A 22,779-nucleotide genomic window follows, 5' to 3' on the forward strand; every position below is an offset into this window, starting at 1 on the left:
ACTTTAAACATTGTATTAATTTTAGTGGTTTTGGCCCCATCCTTCGGGCCTCAGGGATGCAGAGACCATGAAATTCACAACTTTTGTTCCTCTTTACCTATAAATGTTAGATGTCAAAATTGCTTGAAATTAGTGGCGGATCCAGAGGGGGGGGGGAGTGGTAACGGGGATTGCATCCCCCACCCCCTATGGATTTGCAAAAAAAAAAAAGAAAGTCCCAAATTTTTGTTGCATTTTTACTATAGAAAAAGTTCAATGAAACCCCACCCCCTTTACATTTTCGGTTTCAGAGATTTTATTTTCCTTTCTTTTTCAAAAACTTTTATGTAATTCATGCAAGTATTTTTTCTCTAAGTTCATTCTCATCCCAAATTTAAAAGCCACACTTCATCCTGTATCCTATTGAGTTACTGGAGTATTTAACTACATGTATATATGTGAAACGAACATAAGAAAGCTTTTCCTCTTCAACCCCTCCTTCAACCCCCCCCCCCCCTTGAAAAAATTCTAGATCTGCGCCTGAAATTGGTTCAGCGGTTGCAGGGAAGTTCTAAGCTGAAACTGTGAAATGTAAACGCACGACGAACGCCGAAAACGGATAGCAATAGGTCACCTGAGTTTAGTCCAGTGACCTTATAAAGGTAATTCAGGTATAACCAGTACATTGATGGAGAAATAAAGTACATTAGCTATTTGTAATTTTATCTCGGATAAAGACATTGGAAATGTAAATATTTCAATTTAAAACATTTTTTGATATTATCCCCCCCCCGCCCCCTTTGCCATTTACACACAGCTATATAGAAATCACCTTTTTAATGAAAGTCTTTGATTTGCATTAATTAGCGCGGTTGTTTTTTTTTTTTTGCTTTTGGTTTTTTTTGGTGAAGAATCAATGAACAAAATGACTAAACAGTCAAGCCTATATACTGATATGGTGATCAAAAAGGTTACCATCTTTGCCAGCCATGGATTTAGTATCCACTTTATTTTCACAAACAACGAACACAACCGGCTTGCGCAATCGACGATGGAGTACTAGTTAGTGTAACAAACATTGTCAAATATAATGTAGACATAAAAATGTAAAATATAAAAAAGTATATAACTTACCAACGTCTTTCTAATACTTTCTAGCATTTTGCCGATTTCTAAACAAAGTTGCTACAGATTATATTGTGACGTTACAGATCTTTTGTGACGTCAAAGATGTCAGTGTAACAATAATTCTACTGCAATTGTTTTGTAAAACACATTTTGATTGGCTAATGAACTGTCCTTTGAAGCAGTAAAAGGAACATCAATGAGAGTGAAAGCTTTTCATTGTGACGTCATAATAGAGCGACGCAAAACACAATGCTCCATGACGTATTTCACATAACGAAACTCAACAAAATAAGACGTAAACAACAAACAAAATTTTTGTACTGCATTAGAATAAATCAGCATTAATGGTCGCAAATACCAAATTAGAAGATAATTATTCCATAAATCTTGCGACGTAATTTTCTCTGTCCTATAATGTATAACTCCAGTATTTTTTTGTAGAGCGATTATTTTGGGGTTTCAATTTTTACCTGTAGTACACATGATGAATACTTGTAATAAAATAATAAAATATAATTTATGAAAAAAAAATCCAACAAGCCCCGATGATGGATATCGGAGGGGGGTCCTGTCCACAAGTACCTGTGTATATGCATGTTACTAAAACTAACATATCAGGAGAATAGGATTATACTGAAGGAATAATATGGCTAGTTTTTAGTCACTACTAATACCGGATATAAACTAACTGATACATGTGGTTTATGTTGAGATGAATTAATCGTAAATAAAGTGATTTACTCCCACAAAACAGAAAAAGCATCATATCACGACAGCCGAATATAAACTCGTGGTTTTGGGAAACATATACGTAGCTCTGTTCATCTGTACAGAAATTCACCGATTAATACGGAAGCCCATTTAGGACCTATTGAAAAATATTTTCAAATCCGATATAACGAATTGTCAAATTTGTTATAACAAATTTAATTCATTACAACAATTTCTTTGAGTTCGTCCGACTGTTACGCTTTACCGCAACTCCTCTTATACCACTGAGTGAAATTTAATGAAACATTCACAGAACTTTTATTACATATTGCAATTGTGCACCTCCTATTTTACTTTTTGATCCGACACATATTTTGGGTTTCCCGGCCACAGCAAAACATGGACTTTGTCATCAGTTATTACCATTTGGGAGGCGGGGGGTATCATTTAGTGAGCTCATTGCTCACAGTACCTCTAGTTATGTTGTTATTCTGAGTGAGGCGCGCGCGCGTGTTTGGAAGGGAGGGGGGTGACTGGTAAAAATGTACAATAACTTTCTTGACTTTATATTTATTAGTTAACAGAATTTTCTTGAAAACAGCATAACTCATAAAAAAAATCGATAAAACCCATAAAACTAAAATAGTTATCGAGATAAACGACATTTCATTAACTAGCAGCAGAACTATAGCTCTCTGAAAATAATATATTGACAGACGAGAATGCTACAAAGCTACCCAATGAAAAAAAATATATTTATTGCGCAAAAAGGGCGCTGTTTCTCAGTAGTATAAACCGTCTGGATGGGCGGGTCATCTGAGTGCACTTTTGGGGCTGTGGGGGGATAGGCGGTTCAAGGGAGTGCAGCCCCTGTGGGGGATAGGTGGGTCAATAGAGTGCACCCCTGGGGGAGGATAGCCGGTTCAACTGAGTGCAGCCCCTGAGGGATAGCCGGGTCAAGGGAGTGCAGCCCCTGTGGGGGATAGCCGGGTCAATTCAGTACATAATATAGCCCCCTAAATACGGGGGTCTGTTTACACTGTGTTTACATTATATACTATACGCTGCTACTACGATTTTGTCAGCGACTCAAGAATTTAATTATAACGTCACGCTTCACAGTCTACCCAGCCTAGCCTAATCGGTTCAAACTGATTTCCTCAAAACAATAAAAACCTAGATTTTTTACTGAAAACAATTACAAAAACACACATGGTTTATATACCTTTACTGTAAGGGCCCTGTGCATCAATACGTTTTACCTCCGTTTTTATACCTGTTGCATCATCTGTAAGGGGGCCGTGTGCAAAACATACCATAGACTTACCTATGCATTGTGACGTCATAAACTTGGCAGCGACGTCATGTTAGTCCTTCACAAGCCGCGATGGCTGCTTATTTTGACACAATAACACAGACTTTCACAGCGCTTGAGACTTCATGTAATAACAGTATGGTCCTATGGATTTCAGTACCAAAACTGATTTTCTACCGTTTTTCTTCCAAGAAAGTTCTGAACAGCTGAATCCTGGATCAGCCTAGATGTTATTTCACTGGATTATTTAATGAATATTACTCTACTGAGTTACCTGGTTACATGGTAAGTTTTAACAAACTTTTCTTTATACATTTTCTATGAAGGTCATCTTTGTATTTATTCATTATTACTGTGTTATATACCTTATGTTTAGAACATTCATATAAACACTGCCATTGTTTACCCTGAAATACACTAGGACACTAAAAGATCCTTAAAATGTTGATAAATCTTTTTTGCATGAGTTATGATCATATTGTCTCACATTCCTTTTATTGGATCAGTATTCTAAATATTCTTATGAGGAGACTCCTAGCATATCTTATAAAATACTGATACATGCTTGTAAAACAACTAAAGTGATATTCTCAGTTGTTATTTCTAATATTTCTATGAATCTTTAATCACAGTGACCAAAAGAAGGATATGGAGATAATCAATCAGATCATATTATGCCAATGAATCTTTTGTCTCAAATCTTTTTAATGAAATATACAGAATCTTTTGCCTTATTTGTCACTCATATTTTTACATTCTGGTGCAACAGTGGCCCAATGAAAGTGGGAAAAACTCAGTCTGAGCATCTCTGTAAATCCATAAACATGTGTGCCCCCCCCCCCTTTTTTTTTAAACCTTCATGTATATACATGTATGTATTTTATTTAGTCAGTGATTTCAAACATCAACATGTAAAATATATATTGAGTACTTTAAAAGTGAATATGCATGATTTTTACACCCTGAATATTCTGACATACTAATGGTGACATCAGTTAAAAGAGTAATTAGTTATGTAAAATTCAGTTTATATGAATGTAAATGGGGTATTTATTCTCAGTTCATGTAAGGTATAATTTGCATGTAACCCAGAGTGTATTTAATATTACTACGATGGGTCATTCTGTGATTGAATTTAAATCAGAAAAAATTTTTACTAAATTTTGGTAAAATACATATGGTATCTTTTACATTTCTGTCGTGTTTGTCTGTCAATTGTTGCTTTACTTCCTTTGTAAAATGAGGTTAATTTGTGTATCACTGAATATTGTATGCTTTTTTTCAGGATCAGCTAAGATGTTGTTTCACTGGATTATTTAATTGGGCATATAATTGGATAATTCTGGTAAGTTTGTCTTTGTTTTGTTTACATTTCCTATGAAGGTCATCTTTGCATTTAACCACGATTATATGGTTTAATTTAATTACTGTGTAATTCTTATGTGATCTAATATCTCTAACATTCATATAAGCACAGTCTTATTTTGTCTAAAATATACTAAGGAAACTTCATATTGTTAATAAGTCCTTTTGCATAAATTATGATATAATGTCATAATTCATTATATCTGTTACCCATGGAATTCAGACTTACTAAATTGTGATCTATAAGGAATGTAATAAAAAAAAGTAAGAATCTACAAAAGGTTTATCCTTGTTTTTGATTCTAAATATGTGGTATATATGGCATACATATATTTTCATTTTCACTTTTGTTTCTTGGTAATGAGCTTTTCAAAAAATGTAGGACTACATGTTGTATATGCTAATATCTTTTTGTATGCTGTACTGACAGGTATTAAACAAAATTGAATATGCTGTTAAGAGAAAGTCTGTTAGTGTCTAAAAATTACACTGATAATCATTTTGTATTTGTAATATTAATACAGTAACTGTGCTTCTTTTGTTATCTAAAGATAACATGATGAACTATTTTCATGAACTTTTTAGCACTGTATTTAAACATGCCATGTTTCATGCAGTTTCTTGTCATATTAACAAAATGATTATATTTTCTATACAGTCCTCAACCTGGAAGATATGTTTTATTCCTAACCATCTATAATCCATTCTCTATGAAGTTCAGCCTGTCTGCCCAAATTCCTTTGGAAATACATAGTTAGTCAACCAACATAGAAACAATCAAACTTGAAGGTAAAGTTTCAATGAGATATCATTTTAATTTATTTAATTCTGTTTTATTTAAATGTTTATATTTTAAAATGGATAAAAAAATGGATAAAAAACATCTGATAATGGAAATCAATATCATAAAGATAGTAAGTTTTTTAGTGTCTAAATAATTAATCTGATAATCATTTTATTTATGATATTAATACAGTAGTTGTGCTTGTTTATTATCTATAGATAACATGATGAACTTTTCTCATCTGGAGTTAATGTTAAAAACAATTTTTTGAGATTAAAAACAAATATTTTCATGATCTTTTTTGGTATTGTACATGTTGTATTTAAACATGCAATGTTTCATGCAGTACTCTGTCATATTAACAAAATGATTATATTTTCTACAGTCCTCAACCTGGAAGATATGTTTTATTCCTAACCATCTATAATCCATTCTCTATGAAGTTCAGCCTGTCTGCCCAAATTCCTTTGGAAATACATAGTTAGTCAACCAACATAGAAACAATCAAACTTGAAGGTAAAGTTTCAATGAGATATCATTTAATTTATTTAATTCTGTTTTATTTAAATGTTTATATTTTAAAATGGATAAAAAATGGATAAAAAACATCTGATAATGGAAATCAATATCATAAAGATAGTAAGTTTTTTAGTGTCTAAATAATTAATCTGATAATCATTTTATTTATGATATTAATACAGTAGTTGTGCTTGTTTATTATCTATAGATAACATGATGAACTTTTCTCATCTGGAGTTAATGTTAAAAACAATTTTTTGAGATTAAAAACAAATATTTTCATGATCTTTTTTGGTATTGTACATGTTGTATTTAAACATGCAATGTTTCATGCAGTACTCTGTCATATTAACAAAATGATTATATTTTCTACAGTCCTCAACCTGGAAGATATGTTTTATTCCTAACCATCTATAATCCATTCTCTATGAAGTTCACCCTGTCTGCCCAAATTCCTTTGGAAATACATAGTTAGTCAACCAACATAGAAACAATCAAACTTGAAGGTAAAGTTTCAATGAGATACAATTGTAATTTTTATTTATCTATTTATTTATTTATTTATTTACATATGCATTTTTATATTTTTGAATTGATAAGTAAATGATATATGATTTTTTTTTAAATAAAGAGGGCTTGGTGGTCATGGTCATGTTTAAACTCTATTGATATCCTTTAGAAGAAGAAGAAAAGGCATAAAAATTCATGATCAAATTTTTAAAACTAAAATGTATGAAATTTTTCTTTCCCAAATGATAGTTAACAGCTGAAGATAGCATATTTATAGAATAAGTTAAATATGGCTAATTTGTTAACCCCCAGCTTCCTTAATAGCATAATTGGTAAAGATAGGAAGTTTTGACTTCAATTGCTGATGAATTCTGAATTTTCCATTTAATATTAACATTCTATCAAAGAGAAAGAATACTATAAAGTGGCTCATTAGGATGACCAGAAAAGAAATCTTAATGACCCTCTTGACTATGTATAAAGATTGTAACCTTATAACTGATGTAAGATGATCTGATTGTGTGGAAATAAAATTTCCTGGTGTTTCTACTACCCAAGATCTTCTTATGAGTGTATGGGACTGCTGTAATCCTTCTCCTGTTTATAAGAATAATACCTTGGAGCATGACACTTTATTCATAAAAGGCACTTTCAATATCATTTCTATGAGTTTGTGTTCTTTCTTTTTAATAATCTAGTGTTATATCTCCTTTAACCTCATTAATATGTATGCTTCCAACATCTTAGATCTGTCTGTATAGTTTCTTCAGCTCTTTGAACACAAATACCCTGATTCAATCTTTTGAGGTAAACATCATAGAGACATCATAGATGATTATCAGAGTGTATATATCACAATCTTGACCATAAGGTCAATTTAAATGGTCAAAGGCACAACAAATGAAAGTGAAAACTTTTCTTTCTTTTTTTTTATCAGAATACATAATTTTGTAATAAACAAACACTGGAAAGTTACTCTCATAATGAGCCTTAATGTCTTCCAAGAGTTCAGTTTGGACTTCCTCCGTTAATCCTTGTATCTTGTAATCCTTGTATCTCCAATGGTTTTGTGGGCTAAAAATCATGTGTCTTTAACAATCTTTTTTTTCTGACAACTGTTTTCTCTTATCATCTATAAACTTGACTTCTTCTCTAGTCAAAGGTCTTTCAGGGTAATCCAAGTAATTCTCACCCTCTTTTGGTAATAAATGGTTATATTCTTCATTGGCTTCTTCTGCAATCAAGGGTCTTTCTATGTAATCTCTGACAACATTAGGATCACCCTTTTCTGGACATAATTGGTTATATTCTTCTTGAGAAATGATCTCAATAGTGCCATCTTTTTTATTTTAACTGGTATACCTCTGTCTACATCTTTCTCTGAAAGAATTCTCTCTCCGAACTGAATTTTACTCATTCCTTTACTCTTTTCTTTACTAGAGGTGTTACCCATGGTTAATATGAAAAGTCAAAATCTTATGTTACAACTTGTTTTTATACCCTTTTTGTCTATATGTAGAATTCCATCAAGCTTATATTACATTACAATTTTTTTTTTCAACTAAGACATTTTTTTTTTATTTTTTCAGGATTCTCTAGTGAGAGGTTATGGAAATGATCTATGTCTACTCTTAGAATGGTGAAAGACTCTCAGATTATGCAAAGACTAACAGAATATCCTCTCTTGGAACACTGAAACAAAAAAACCAAACTTAAGAGGATGCAGGATTTAAGAAGAACATAAATATGATTTCCATCGAATTTAACCAGTACGATCATAGACTGTGGTTTATACAGGATGACAAAGAAAGGACCCAGGATTGTATGTTTCACTGTCAGACACTGACTATGGATAAAGTGTAATCATTTATCAAACTGAGATCTAGTCAAATCAAGTATTGAAAATATGATTTTCTGATAGCATGAGCTCTTTAAAAACTATTTCTCACTGACCTCAAAGTATCTGAATATGACTTTTATTTTTACCAATTCATATTGAAGACTGTTGTTATGTATGGGAATTACACATTTAAACCTTTTATTTTTCTTCTAATTTTTACAACCCCCTAGAAATTACACAGATATCCAGATGCTGGATTTAATGGTATTATTTAACTTTCCTGGAATTGTAAATATATTTTGTTTGTGTATGTATCATGTTTAATTTTGAATTTAAAATTTGTCTCAATAGGACCCCCATAAAGATGTAAGTGTCCCATAATCTGTGATGCAATAATATCTTGAATATTTGTTGTCATCCCATATACTTCATACTTACTACATAAAGACTGATTGGAGGAATACACTTTGTTGTTTGGGACACTTTATCAAGGTCAAAGCATGAGATTATTGAGAAGACTACTTTGACAATAATTTGTAACTTACAAACTTCACATCATAAGTACATAAATGAAGAATGAATAGGATGAATAAGAGATTTCTTAAGAAATCTTGGATCATGTTTCTCCTGAATAAAAACCAGTTACTGAGATAACTGATATGAGTCTTGCAATAACTTCAACATTTTGTAATAAGTATAGAAAATATGATTTTCTGATAGCATGGGCTCTTTAAAAATTAATTCTCACGGACTTCAGAGTATTTAAATGTGACTTTTATTTTTTGCCAATTCATATTGAAGACAGTTGTTATGTATGAGAAGTATACATTTAAACCTTTTATTTTGCATCTTATTTCTATATCCCCTAGAAATTACACAGATATTCAGATGCTAGATTTAATGTAATTATTACTTTCCTGGAATTGTAAATATATTGTATTTGTGTATATATGTATGTGTATTGTACCCTATTTTTAAATTTAAAACTTGAAATATGATAAAGGTCCCTTAGTATCCCACTTCAAGATGCAGTTACCCAGTAATCTGTGATGCAATATCTTGAATATTTTTATCATCTCATATACTTCATGCTTACTACACATAACAGCTTATAGTAATACACATAGTTTTAAAGGACACATTTGTCAAGGTCAAAGCATGCGATTATTGAGATAACTACTATTGAAAATAATTTGTAACCTACAAACTTCACATCATAAGTTAAGAATGAATCGGAGATTTTCTATAGATTTTAAGATCATTTTTCTTCTGGGTAAAAGTCAGTTGGTAAGATTACTAATATCATCTTTGTAATGTTGAAACTTTAACATTTTGTTATAACCTAGAGACTTTATATCTGTTATATTGGGTGACATGGCATATTCTTTGGAAAGAATTGGAAATGTAAATCAAATGCACAACAAGGATGTTTAAAGACTTTTACTATGTAATACCTAAGAATTCTGTAAAAAATCTTATTATCACTGCATAGATAAAGACTGGTTGGAATAATATAAGTTTTGAACTAAGGTCAAGGGAAAAACCCATTCATAAATAGATCTGCATGGGGAAGACTCCTCTAGATCTTCATTCAAAAGTAAAGAAAGTATTTTTTTTTAAGTTTGAAAGATTGAATGGCAGCATATCATTTGCTTATGAATTTAAAATGAATCCAAACATATACATCTTTAGATGATAACTGTAGAATTTTTTCAATTCCTGGACTTTCTGTCTTGATATTTTCCTTTATTTTCTGTAAAATTTAATGATTGTCTTTTTTAGTTTAGTTGCATTAGTTTCTTTTTGGCATGTAAAAATGACATCATCCAATTTGAAAGAAGTTCATCTACATTTTATATTTAGGAGAGAATTTTTCATCAAAGGTTTCATTTTTGTTTATATGGAATGCTAAGTTCTGTTGATTTCCCTTTTTCCTACTAAAGACATACCAGTAGAGTAGTAAATGTACATGATGTGTCAGCAAAGCATGCGGAAACCTGATGACTTTATCATTTCTGATTAAATCAAATTATGAGTTTCATCTTTGTTACATTGTAATAATTCCTAAATAGGACACACACCAGAAACTCTTAAAATGATCTCTACTGTTTTAACTGAGCATCAGGCTTTAACAGTACATAACTATTCCAAATGATTTTTGGACGCTTTTGTATCAAAAAGACAAAACAGTTGGTTCACAGATGTTCCAAAGAAAAACAGCCACAAAGAAATGATTTGTTATGTTCTTTGATTGATTCATGTAAAATATATTTTAAAAAGTATACTCTAACATTTATCTTTTGCATAAATAACTTTTTGTGGAGAATTTTTCATAACTTTAAAAAAGTAGTCTTATTGTGTAATATGGTTAGCTTAAAATCTTGTAGACTTTAAAGTTTTACATGACCTGTCACACATCTTACATGTGTAACCATTTCATTTCAGGGTATTCAACATATATTGTGGTTTTCTCTTAAATTTATTTGCTTATGTAATCAATAATTTGAGAATACTCAAATTAGGAAATGTAAGAGAGAATAGGCAAGAAAATCAGGGTTAAAAAATGTTTTTACTACAAAGGGGTTAATCTATTATTTAATATATAAGTACATTCAGTCTATACATTTCATTTGGGTATGAAATAAACTTACATTTGAGCATTTTAAGACAATTGTAAATATTACTTTAATCTGTTTTTTAAAAAATGACGAGATTCACTGTCAGCATGTTATTTCCTATAAAATAAAAAGAAAACAAACAATTTTATTTGAGTCAGTTTTTCTTTAAATGTAAATAAGAAGCATTGGAAGTTGGGAATATTTCACAAAGTTGATTGAATATAATACTCACTAGGACAGTTGGAGTATTATGATTTTACCCTAAAGGACACCAGTTTAAATTTCAATATACAAATCATGATTAGTCATGGAGTATAAAGTTTACACTTGCCAAAAAGTAAATGGTATCTCTATTCAGGGTCAATCCAAAGGAATGAAAACAATGTTTCTTTCTATGTATCAAATTTGAAGGATTTCTTGCAATAATTTCACTGTGTTCCTGTGCTGTTTTCTTTCTATGTATGGATAACCCTAACCTGTTCAATCAGAATACAAGAAGTAAATAAATTATGTCAAATGAAGAAGGTGCACAGCAGAAATTTACATGAATTGAACAAAGAATTCTGAGTTTCCCTCAAATATGGCACCAAGTGATGTAAATTTAAAAGAAAATGTGGATCCATCTTATGATTGAGACTAGTACATATTATGAATGATGGGCATTATGACATTTAGAATGACATTACATTGATTCAATTATATGGACAGCTCTTAATCCATACAGTCAAAATGGAGAAAATATTTTTCTTTATAGGCATAAAGTAAGAAACACTCAACCAATTCATCAGAATTTTACTCTTTAAAGAAAAGGAGCCTTACTTGCTTTGTTGAGTTGACATTCCTATTTTGTCTTTGGTAGGTACACTGATGGTTTCCTTGACTATAATGGGAACTTTTTATTTAAAAGTCCTCAGATTGTCCTGATATTTTGGTTAAAATAACTGCATGACATCAAATAATTTGTTCATACAAAGAAATAAAAGATTTTCCAGGTTTCTTCTTTTTTTGGGTCAAATTAAAAATAGTGTCCAACTAATATATCCAACATATAATACAAGATAATCATCCAAGTTACACAAAGGTAAATAAATGACCTTTTTAAGGTTTTAGTCAAAAGATCAAAGTGAGAAGGATATTTAATAGTTTGGTTAATATTCATCAAACTCCATGGATAGATTAATTAAACAAGCTTCATAAATTTTTATTTTCAGGTAAAAGATTAGCACAATTTTTGCTATACCATTGTTGTCCATGAATATCTAATCAACACTATTGATTTTTCAGGTTAAGGGTCAATGTGTTCCTACTTGTTATTCAAAATTTTCATATTTGTAAAACCAAATTGTGAAAGTACGGTGTTTTTAAGTTTTGTTTTTTTAAAGAAAATATAATTTTTAAATAAAAACAAAACTTAAAAATATATTAACCTTATAAATTTGATATAATTTTATAATTTTTTTTTTAAACCTTTAAAATTCATGTATCCTGGACAAAAGGGTTCAACCCCCTTCCCTCTCCCTTGGATGTTGGGTTTGGCTCTTAACACCATCCTTTTTTTTCATGAAGATTAATTACACATTATAGGGAAAATTTATGGATCCTTTGCCTTTAATATCCCTTATAACAAAGATTCTTTAAAATTGCGTGAGGAATTTCATGTTTTTTAAAGTTACGATAAAAGTATTTCTTAGGTTATTTTACGGATGATAGCTAATGCTGAATAAATGTATTGATATCTAGGGATATTCAAGAGTGTATGGTGTTGAAACTTTAAATATATATTGGTCAGGCAGTTTGTCTTTGAATTCAGTTGGAAATTTTGATCATCACAAATTATATTTGACAGTATTAAAATCCAATAATTTTAGACAAACATTAAGAAGATTACACAAACACCGTACTTTCACAATTTGGTTTTACAAATATGAAAATTTTGAATAACTAAAGACTGATCTTAATTACATAAAGACAAGACTTACTAGATAAATAATCAGTCCTCATGATTAAATGTTTTTAAAGATTAAAAGTCTGAAAGTTTTCAAGATTGAAATCCTATAAGTCTGAAAGCCTAAAAAGTATTAATATCAAGATTCAATTTATATTGTGTTTTGAAGGATTGAAAGTCAGTATATGATTTGCTTGTAAAATTCTTTAAAATTAAGGAGCACATTCACTGATATATTATAGAAAAGAGTGGGAGATTTTATAACTAATTTCTAACAAATAAACGAATCACCCTGATATCCTTATATTAATGAAGTTTTACTGTAGTAGGAACACATTGACCCTTAACCTGAAAAATCAATAGTGTTGATTAGATATTCATGGACAACAATGGTATAGCAAAAATTGTGCTAATCTTTTACCTGAAAATAAAAATTTATGAAGCTTGTTTAATTAATCTATCCATGGAGTTTGATGAATATTAACCAAACTATTAAATATCCTTCTCACTTTGATCTTTTGACTAAAACCTTAAAAAGGTCATTTATTTACCTTTGTGTAACTTGGATGATTATCTTGTATTATATGTTGGATATATTAGTTGGACACTATTTTTAATTTGACCCACAATAGAAGAAACCTGGAAAATCTTTTATTTCCTTGTATGAACAAATTATTTGATGTCATGCAGTTATTTTAACCAAAATATCAGGACAATCTGAGGACTTTTAAATAAAAAGTTCCCATTATAGTCAAGGAAACCATCAGTGTACCTACCAAAGACAAAATAGGAATGTCAACTCAACAAAGCAAGTAAGGCTCCTTTTCTTTAAAGAGTAAAATTCTGATGAATTGGTTGAGTGTTTCTTACTTTATGCCTATAAAGAAAAATATTTCCTCCATTTTGACTGTATGGATTAAGAGCTGTCCATATAATTGAATCAATGTAATGTCATTCTAAATGTCATAATGCCCATCATTCATAATATGTACTAGTCTCAATCATAAGATGGATCCACATTTTCTTTTAAATTTACATCACTTGGTGCCATATTTGAGGGAAACTCAGAATTCTCTGTTCAATTCATGTAAATTTCTGCTGTGCACCTTCTTCATTTGACATAATTTATTTACTTCTTGTATTCTGATTGAACAGGTTAGGGTTATCCATACATAGAAAGAAAACAGAACAGGAACACAGTGAAATTATTGCAAGAAATCCTTCAAATTTGATACATAGAAAGAAACATTGTTTTCATTCCTTTGGATTGACCCTGAATAGAGATACCATTTACTTTTTGGCAAGTGTAAACTTTATACTCCATGACTAATCATGATTTGTATATTGAAATTTAAACTGGTGTCCTTTAGGGTAAAATCATAATACTCCAACTGTCCTAGTGAGTATTATATTCAATCAACTTTGTGAAATATTCCCAACTTCCAATGCTTCTTATTTACATTTAAAGAAAAACTGACTCAAATAAAATTGTTTGTTTTCTTTTTATTTTATAGGAAATAACATGCTGACAGTGAATCTCGTCATTTTTTAAAAAACAGATTAAAGTAATATTTACAATTGTCTTAAAATGCTCAAATGTAAGTTTATTTCATACCCAAATGAAATGTATAGACTGAATGTACTTATATATTAAATAATAGATTAACCCCTTTGTAGTAAAAACATTTTTTAACCCTGATTTTCTTGCCTATTCTCTCTTACATTTCCTAATTTGAGTATTCTCAAATTATTGATTACATAAGCAAATAAATTTAAGAGAAAACCACAATATATGCTGAATACCCTGAAATGAAATGGTTACACATGTAAGATGTGTGACAGGTCATGTAAAACTTTAAAGTCTACAAGATTTTAAGCTAACCATATTACACAATAAGACTACTTTTTTTAAAGTTATGAAAAATTCTCCACAAAAAGTTATTTATGCAAAAGATAAATGTTAGAGTATACTTTTTAAAATATATTTTACATGAATCAATCAAAGAACATAACAAATCATTTCTTTGTGGCTGTTTTTCTTTGGAACATCTGTGAACCAACTGTTTTGTCTTTTTGATACAAAAGCGTCCAAAAATCATTTGGAATAGTTATGTACTGTTAAAGCCTGATGCTCAGTTAAAACAGTAGAGATCATTTTAAGAGTTTCTGGTGTGTGTCCTATTTAGGAATTATTACAATGTAACAAAGATGAAACTCATAATTTGATTTAATCAGAAATGATAAAGTCATCAGGTTTCCGCATGCTTTGCTGACACATCATGTACATTTACTACTCTACTGGTATGTCTTTAGTAGGAAAAAGGGAAATCAACAGAACTTAGCATTCCATATAAACAAAAATGAAACCTTTGATGAAAAATTCTCTCCTAAATATAAAATGTAGATGAACTTCTTTCAAATTGGATGATGTCATTTTTACATGCCAAAAAGAAACTAATGCAACTAAACTAAAAAAGACAATCATTAAATTTTACAGAAAATAAAGGAAAATATCAAGACAGAAAGTCCAGGAATTGAAAAAATTCTACAGTTATCATCTAAAGATGTATATGTTTGGATTCATTTTAAATTCATAAGCAAATGATATGCTGCCATTCAATCTTTCAAACTTAAAAAAAAATACTTTCTTTACTTTTGAATGAAGATCTAGAGGAGTCTTCCCCATGCAGATCTATTTATGAATGGGTTTTTCCCCTTGACCTTAGTTCAAAACTTATATTATTCCAACCAGTCTTTATCTATGCAGTGATAATAAGATTTTTTACAGAATTCTTAGGTATTACATAGTAAAAGTCTTTAAACATCCTTGTTGTGCATTTGATTTACATTTCCAATTCTTTCCAAAGAATATGCCATGTCACCCAATATAACAGATATAAAGTCTCTAGGTTATAACAAAATGTTAAAGTTTCAACATTACAAAGCTCATATTAGTAATCTTACCAACTGACTTTTACCCAGAAGAAAAATGATCTTAAAATCTATAGAAAATCTCCGATTCATTCTTAACTTATGATGTGAAGTTTGTAGGTTACAAATTATTTTCAAAAGTAGTTATCTCAATAATCGCATGCTTTGACCTTGACAAATGTGTCCTTTAAAACTATGTGTATTACTATAAGCTGTTATGTGTAGTAAGCATGAAGTATATGAGATGATAAAAATATTCAAGATATTGCATCACAGATTACTGGGTAACTGCATCTTGAAGTGGGATACTAAGGGACCTTTATCATATTTCAAGTTTTAAATTTAAAAATAGGGTACAATACACATACATATATACACAAATACAATATATTTACAATTCCAGGAAAGTAATAATTACATTAAATCTAGCATCTGAATATCTGTGTAATTTCTAGGGGGATATAGAAATAAGATGCAAAATAAAAGGTTTAAATGTATACTTCTCATACATAACAACTGTCTTCAATATGAATTGGCAAAAAATAAAAGTCACATTTAAATACTCTGAAGTCCGTGAGAATTAATTTTTAAAGAGCCCATGCTATCAGAAAATCATATTTTCTATACTTATTACAAAATGTTGAAGTTATTGCAAGACTCATATCAGTTATCTCAGTAACTGGTTTTTATTCAGGAGAAACATGATCCAAGATTTCTTAAGAAATCTCTTATTCATCCTATTCATTCTTCATTTATGTACTTATGATGTGAAGTTTGTAAGTTACAAATTATTGTCAAAGTAGTCTTCTCAATAATCTCATGCTTTGACCTTGATAAAGTGTCCCAAACAACAAAGTGTATTCCTCCAATCAGTCTTTATGTAGTAAGTATGAAGTATATGGGATGACAACAAATATTCAAGATATTATTGCATCACAGATTATGGGACACTTACATCTTTATGGGGGTCCTATTGAGACAAATTTTAAATTCAAAATTAAACATGATACATACACAAACAAAATATATTTACAATTCCAGGAAAGTTAAATAATACCATTAAATCCAGCATCTGGATATCTGTGTAATTTCTAGGGGGTTGTAAAAATTAGATGAAAAATAAAAGGTTTAAATGTGTAATTCCCATACATAACAACAGTCTTCAATATGAATTGGTAAAAATAAAAGTCACATTCAGATACTTTGAGGTCAGTGAGAAATAGTTTTTAAAGAGCTCATGCTATCAGAAAATCATATTTTCAATACTTGATTTGACTAGATCTCAGTTTGATAAATGATTACACTTTATCCATAGTCAGTGTCTGACAGTGAAACATACAATCCTGGGTCCTTTCTTTGTCATCCTGTATAAACCACAGTCTATGATCGTACTGGTTAAATTCGATGGAAATCATATTTATGTTCTTCTTAAATCCTGCATCCTCTTAAGTTTGGTTTTCTTGTTTCAGTGTTCCAAGAGAGGATATTCTGTTAGTCTTTGCATAATCTGAGAGTCTTTCACCATTCTAAGAGTAGACATAGATCATTTCCATAACCTCTCACTAGAGAATCCTGAAAAAATAAAAAAAATAATGTCTTAGTTGAAAAAAAAAATTGTAATGTAATATAAGCTTGATGGAATTCTACATATAGACAAAAAGGGTATAAAAACAAGTTGTAACATAAGATTTTGACTTTTCATATTAACCATGGGTAACACCTCTAGTAAAGAAAAGAGTAAAGGAATGAGTAAAATTCAGTTCGGAGAGAGAATTCTTTCAGAGAAAGATGTAGACAGAGGTATACCAGTTAAAATAAAAAAGATGGCACTATTGAGATCATTTCTCAAGAAGAATATAACCAATTATGTCCAGAAAAGGGTGATCCTAATGTTGTCAGAGATTACATAGAAAGAAAGACCCTTGATTGCAGAAGAAGCCAATGAAGAATATAACCATTTATTACCAAAAGAGGGTGAGAATTACTTGGATTACCCTGAAAGACCTTTGACTAGAGAAGAAGTCAAGTTTATAGATGATAAGAGAAAACAGTTGTCAGAAAAAAAAGATTGTTAAAGACACATGATTTTTAGCCCACAAAACCATTGGAGATACAAGGATTACAAGATACAAGGATTAATGGAGGAAGTCCAAACTGAACTCTTGGAAGACATTAAGGCTCATTATGAGAGTAACTTTCCAGTGTTTGTTTATTACAAAATTATGTATTCTGATAAAAAAAAAAAAAAGAAAAGTTTTCACTTTCATTTGTTGTGCCTTTGACCATTTAAATTGACCTTATGGTCAAGATTGTGATATATACACTCTGATAATCATCTATGATGTCTCTATGATGTTTACCTCAAAAGATTGAATCAGGGTATTTGTGTTCAAAGAGCTGAAGAAACTATACAGACAGATCTAAGATGTTGGAAGCATACATATTAATGAGGTTAAAGGAGATATAACACTAGATTATTAAAAAGAAAGAACACAAACTCATAGAAATGATATTGAAAGTGCCTTTTATGAATAAAGTGTCATGCTCCAAGGTATTATTTTTATAAACAGGAGAAGGATTACAGCAGTCCCATACACTCATAAGAAGATCTTGGGTAGTAGAAACACCAGGAAATTTTATTTCCACACAATCAGATCATCTTACATCAGTTATAAGGTTACAATCTTTATACATAGTCAAGAGGGTCATTAAGATTTCTTTTCTGGTCATCCTAATGAGCCACATTATAGTATTCTTTCTCTTTGATAGAATGTTAATATTAAATGGAAAATTCAGAATTCATCAGCAATTGAAGTCAAAACTTCCTATCTTTACCAATTATGCTATTAAGGAAGCTGGGGGTTAACAAATTAGCCATATTTAACTTATTCTATAAATATGCTATCTTCAGCTGTTAACTATCATTTGGCAAAGAAAAATTTCATACATTTTAGTTTTAAAAATTTGATCATGAATTTTTATGCCTTTTCTTCTTCTTCTAAAGGATATCAATAGAGTTTAAACATGACCATGACCACCAAGCCCTCTTTATTTAAAAAAAAAATCATATATCATTTACTTATCAATTCAAAAATATAAAAATGCATATGTAAATAAATAAATAAATAAATAAATAGATAAATAAAAATTACAATTGTATCTCATTGAAACTTTACCTTCAAGTTTGATTGTTTCTATGTTGGTTGACTAACTATGTATTTCCAAAGGAATTTGGGCAGACAGGCTGAACTTCATAGAGAATGGATTATAGATGGTTAGGAATAAAACATATCTTCCAGGTTGAGGACTGTAGAAAATATAATCATTTTGTTAATATGACAGAGTACTGCATGAAACATTGCATGTTTAAATACAACATGTACAATACCAAAAAAGATCATGAAAATATTTGTTTTTAATCTCAAAAAATTGTTTTTAACATTAACTCCAGATGAGAAAAGTTCATCATGTTATCTATAGATAATAAACAAGCACAACTACTGTATTAATATCATAAATAAAATGATTATCAGATTAATTATTTAGATCTTTATGATATAAAAAACTTACATTTTAAAATATCTTTATGATATTGAAATTTCCATTATTGATTGTTTCTATGTTTGACTAACTATGTATTTCCAAAGGAATTTGGGCATTTCATAGAGAATGGATTATAGATGGTTAGGAATAAAACATATCTTCCAGGTTTTAGAAAATATAATAAACATTTAAATAAAACAGAATTAAATAAATTAAAATGATATCTCATTGAAACTTTAACTTCAAGTTTGATTGTTTCTATGTTGGTTGACTAAGTATGTATTTCCAAAGGAATTTGGGCAGACAGGCTGAACTTCATAGAGAATGGATTATAGATGGTTAGGAATAAAACATATCTTCCAGGTTGAGGACTGTATAGAAAATATAATCATTTTGTTAATATGACAGAGTACTGCATGAAACATTGCATGTTTAAATACAACATGTACAATACCAAAAAAGATCATGAAAATATTTGTTTTTAATCTCAAAAAATTGTTTTTAACATTAACTCCAGATGAGAAAAGTTCATCATGTTATCTATAGATAATAAACAAGCACAACTACTGTATTAATATCATAAATAAAATGATTATCAGATTAATTATTTAGACACTAAAAAACTTACTATCTTTATGATATTGATTTCCATTATCAGATGTTTTTTATCCATTTTTTTATCCATTTTAAAATATAAACATTTAAATAAAACAGAATTAAATAAATTAAAATGATATCTCATTGAAACTTTACCTTCAAGTTTGATTGTTTCTATGTTGGTTGACTAACTATGTATTTCCAAAGGAATTTGGGCAGACAGGCTGAACTTCATAGAGAATGGATTATAGATGGTTAGGAACAAAACATATCTTCCAGGTTGAGGACTGTATAGAAAATATAATCATTTTGTTAATATGACAAGGAACTGCATGAAACATTGCATGTTTAAATACAGTGCTAAAAAGTTCATGAAAATAGTTCATCATGTTATCTTTAGATAACAAAAGAAGCACAGTTACTGTATTAATATCACAAATACAAAATGATTATCAGTGTAATTTTTAGACACTAACAGACTTTCTCTTAACAGCATATTCAATTTTGTTTAATACCTGTCAGTACAGCATACAAAAAGATATTAGCATATACAACATGTAGTCCTACATTTTTTGAAAAGCTCATTACCAAGAAACAAAAGTGAAAATGAAAATATATGTATGCCATATATACCACATATTTAGAATCAAAAACAAGGATAAACCTTTTGTAGATTCTTACTTTTTCTTTTATTACATTCCTTATAGATCACAATTTAGTAAGTCTGAATTCCATGGGTAACAGACATAATGAATTATGACATTATATCATAATTTATGCAAAAGGACTTATTAACAATATGAAGTTTCCTTAGTATATTTTAGACAAAATAAGACTGTGCTTATATGAATGTTAGAGATATTAGATCACATAAGAATTACACAGTAATTAAATTAAACCATATAATCATGGTTAAATGCAAAGATGACCTTCATAGGAAATGTAAACAAAACAAAGACAAACTTACCAGAATTATCCAATTATATGCCCAATTAAATAATCCAGTGAAACAACATCTTAGCTGATCCTGAAAAAAAAGCATACAATATTCAGTGATACACAAATTAACCTCATTTTACAAAGGAAGTAAAGCAACAATTGACAGACAAACACGACAGAAATGTAAAAGATACCATATGTATTTTACCAAAATTTAGTAAACATTTTTTCTGATTTAAATTCAATCACAGAATGACCCATCGTAGTAATATTAAATACACTCTGGGTTACATGCAAATTATACCTTACATGAACTGAGAATAAATACCCCATTTACATTCATATAAACTGAATTTTACATAACTAATTACTCTTTTAACTGATGTCACCATTAGTATGTCAGAATATTCAGGGTGTAAAAATCATGCATATTCACTTTTAAAGTACTCAATATATATTTTACATGTTGATGTTTGAAATCACTGACTAAATAAAATACATACATGTATATACATGAAGGTTAAAAAAAAAAAGGGGGGGGCACACATGTTTATAGATTTACAGAGATGCTCAGACTGAGTTTTTCCCACTTTCATTGGGCCACTGTTGCACCAGAATGTAAAAATATGAGTGACAAATAAGGCAAAAGATTCTGTATATTTCATTAAAAAAGATTTGAGACAAAAGATTCATTGGCATAATATGATCTGATTGATTATCTCCATATCCTTCTTTTGGTCACTGTGATTAAAGATTCATAGAAATATTAGAAATAACAACTGAGAATATCACTTTAGTTGTTTTAAAAGCATGTATCAGTATTTTATAAGATATGCTAGGAGTCTCCTCATAAGAATATTTAGAATACTGATCCAATAAAAGGAATGTGAGACAATATGATCATAACTCATGCAAAAAAGATTTATCAACATTTTAAGGATCTTTTAGTGTCCTAGTGTATTTCAGGGTAAACAATGGCAGTGTTTATATGAATGTTCTAAACATAAGGTATATAACACAGTAATAATGAATAAATACAAAGATGACCTTCATAGAAAATGTATAAAGAAAAGTTTGTTAAAACTTACCATGTAACCAGGTAACTCAGTAGAGTAATATTCATTAAATAATCCAGTGAAATAACATCTAGGCTGATCCAGGATTCAGCTGTTCAGAACTTTCTTGGAAGAAAAACGGTAGAAAATCAGTTTTGGTACTGAAATCCATAGGACCATACTGTTATTACATGAAGTCTCAAGCGCTGTGAAAGTCTGTGTTATTGTGTCAAAATAAGCAGCCATCGCGGCTTGTGAAGGACTAACATGACGTCGCTGCCAAGCTTATGACGTCACAATGCATAGGTAAGTCTATGGTATTTTTGCACACGACCCTAAGTTTTTGCACACGGCCCTTTACAGATGATGCAACAGGTATAAAAACGCAGGTAAAACGTATTGATGCACAGGGCCCTTACAGTAAAGGTATATAAACCATGTGTGTTTTTGTAATTGTTTTCAGTAAAAAATCCAGGTTTTTATTGTTTTGAGGAAATCAGTTTGAACCGATTAGGCTAGGCTGGGTAGACTGTGAAGCGTGACGTTATAATTAAATTCTTGAGTCGCTGACAAAATCGTAGTAGCAGCGTATAGTATATAATGTAAACACAGTGTAAAACCCCCGTATTTAGGGGGCTATATGTACTGAATTGACCAGGCTATCCCCCACAGACCCCCTAATCTGCACTCCCTTGACCCACCTATCCCCCCAGGGGCTGCACTCCATTGACCCGGCTATCCCCCCAGGGGCTGCACTCCCTTGACCCGGCTATCCCCCCAGGGGCTGCACTCCCTTGACCCGACCCCACAGGGGCTGCACTCCCTTGACCCGCCTATAATAAACTTCGTTTTATTTTTGTTGCTTTATTTAGCGTTTGTATTATCTCAAAAGCGGTTGAGAGTAAGAACTATATGTTTGCACGTAACTTTAAAATGGCGACTATTGGGTTAACATCCTGCCTTGAACAGGATCACATAAGCCGGCAATTGCTCTTCGAGC

At 30.3% G+C, this 22,779-nt stretch overlaps 2 long non-coding RNA genes across 5 annotated transcripts; one reads left to right on the forward strand and one right to left on the reverse strand.

The window, feature by feature from the left end:
• Positions 1 to 3,181: 3,181 nt before the first annotated feature.
• Positions 3,182 to 9,436, forward strand: LOC134260751 (uncharacterized). 2 transcript variants are annotated; one of them, XR_009990620.1, is made up of 6 exons: positions 3,182 to 3,418; positions 4,419 to 4,478; positions 5,157 to 5,287; positions 5,668 to 5,798; positions 6,177 to 6,307; positions 7,901 to 9,436. It is a non-coding gene; the product is annotated as an uncharacterized LOC134260751 (long non-coding RNA). The 2 variants fall into 2 exon arrangements; XR_009990622.1 differs by lacking the exons at positions 3,182 to 3,418; positions 4,419 to 4,478 and adding an exon at positions 4,863 to 4,928.
• Positions 9,437 to 19,427: 9,991 nt separating this feature from the next.
• Positions 19,428 to 22,102, reverse strand: LOC134260659 (uncharacterized). 3 transcript variants are annotated; one of them, XR_009990596.1, is made up of 4 exons: positions 21,813 to 22,102; positions 20,753 to 20,812; positions 19,942 to 20,072; positions 19,428 to 19,559 (listed from the first exon to the last, which is right to left on the reverse strand). It is a non-coding gene; the product is annotated as an uncharacterized LOC134260659 (long non-coding RNA). The 3 variants fall into 3 exon arrangements; XR_009990597.1 differs by lacking the exons at positions 20,753 to 20,812; positions 21,813 to 22,102 and adding an exon at positions 20,301 to 20,366; XR_009990600.1 differs by lacking the exons at positions 20,753 to 20,812; positions 21,813 to 22,102 and adding an exon at positions 20,262 to 20,315.
• Positions 22,103 to 22,779: the final 677 nt, after the last annotated feature.

Source organism: Saccostrea cucullata, unplaced genomic scaffold, assembly GCF_032062105.1.
Source record: "Saccostrea cucullata isolate Sc308-1 unplaced genomic scaffold, CSIRO_AGI_Scuc_v1 ctg2674, whole genome shotgun sequence".
Classification (NCBI taxonomy): Eukaryota; Metazoa; Mollusca; class Bivalvia; order Ostreida; family Ostreidae; genus Saccostrea; species Saccostrea cuccullata.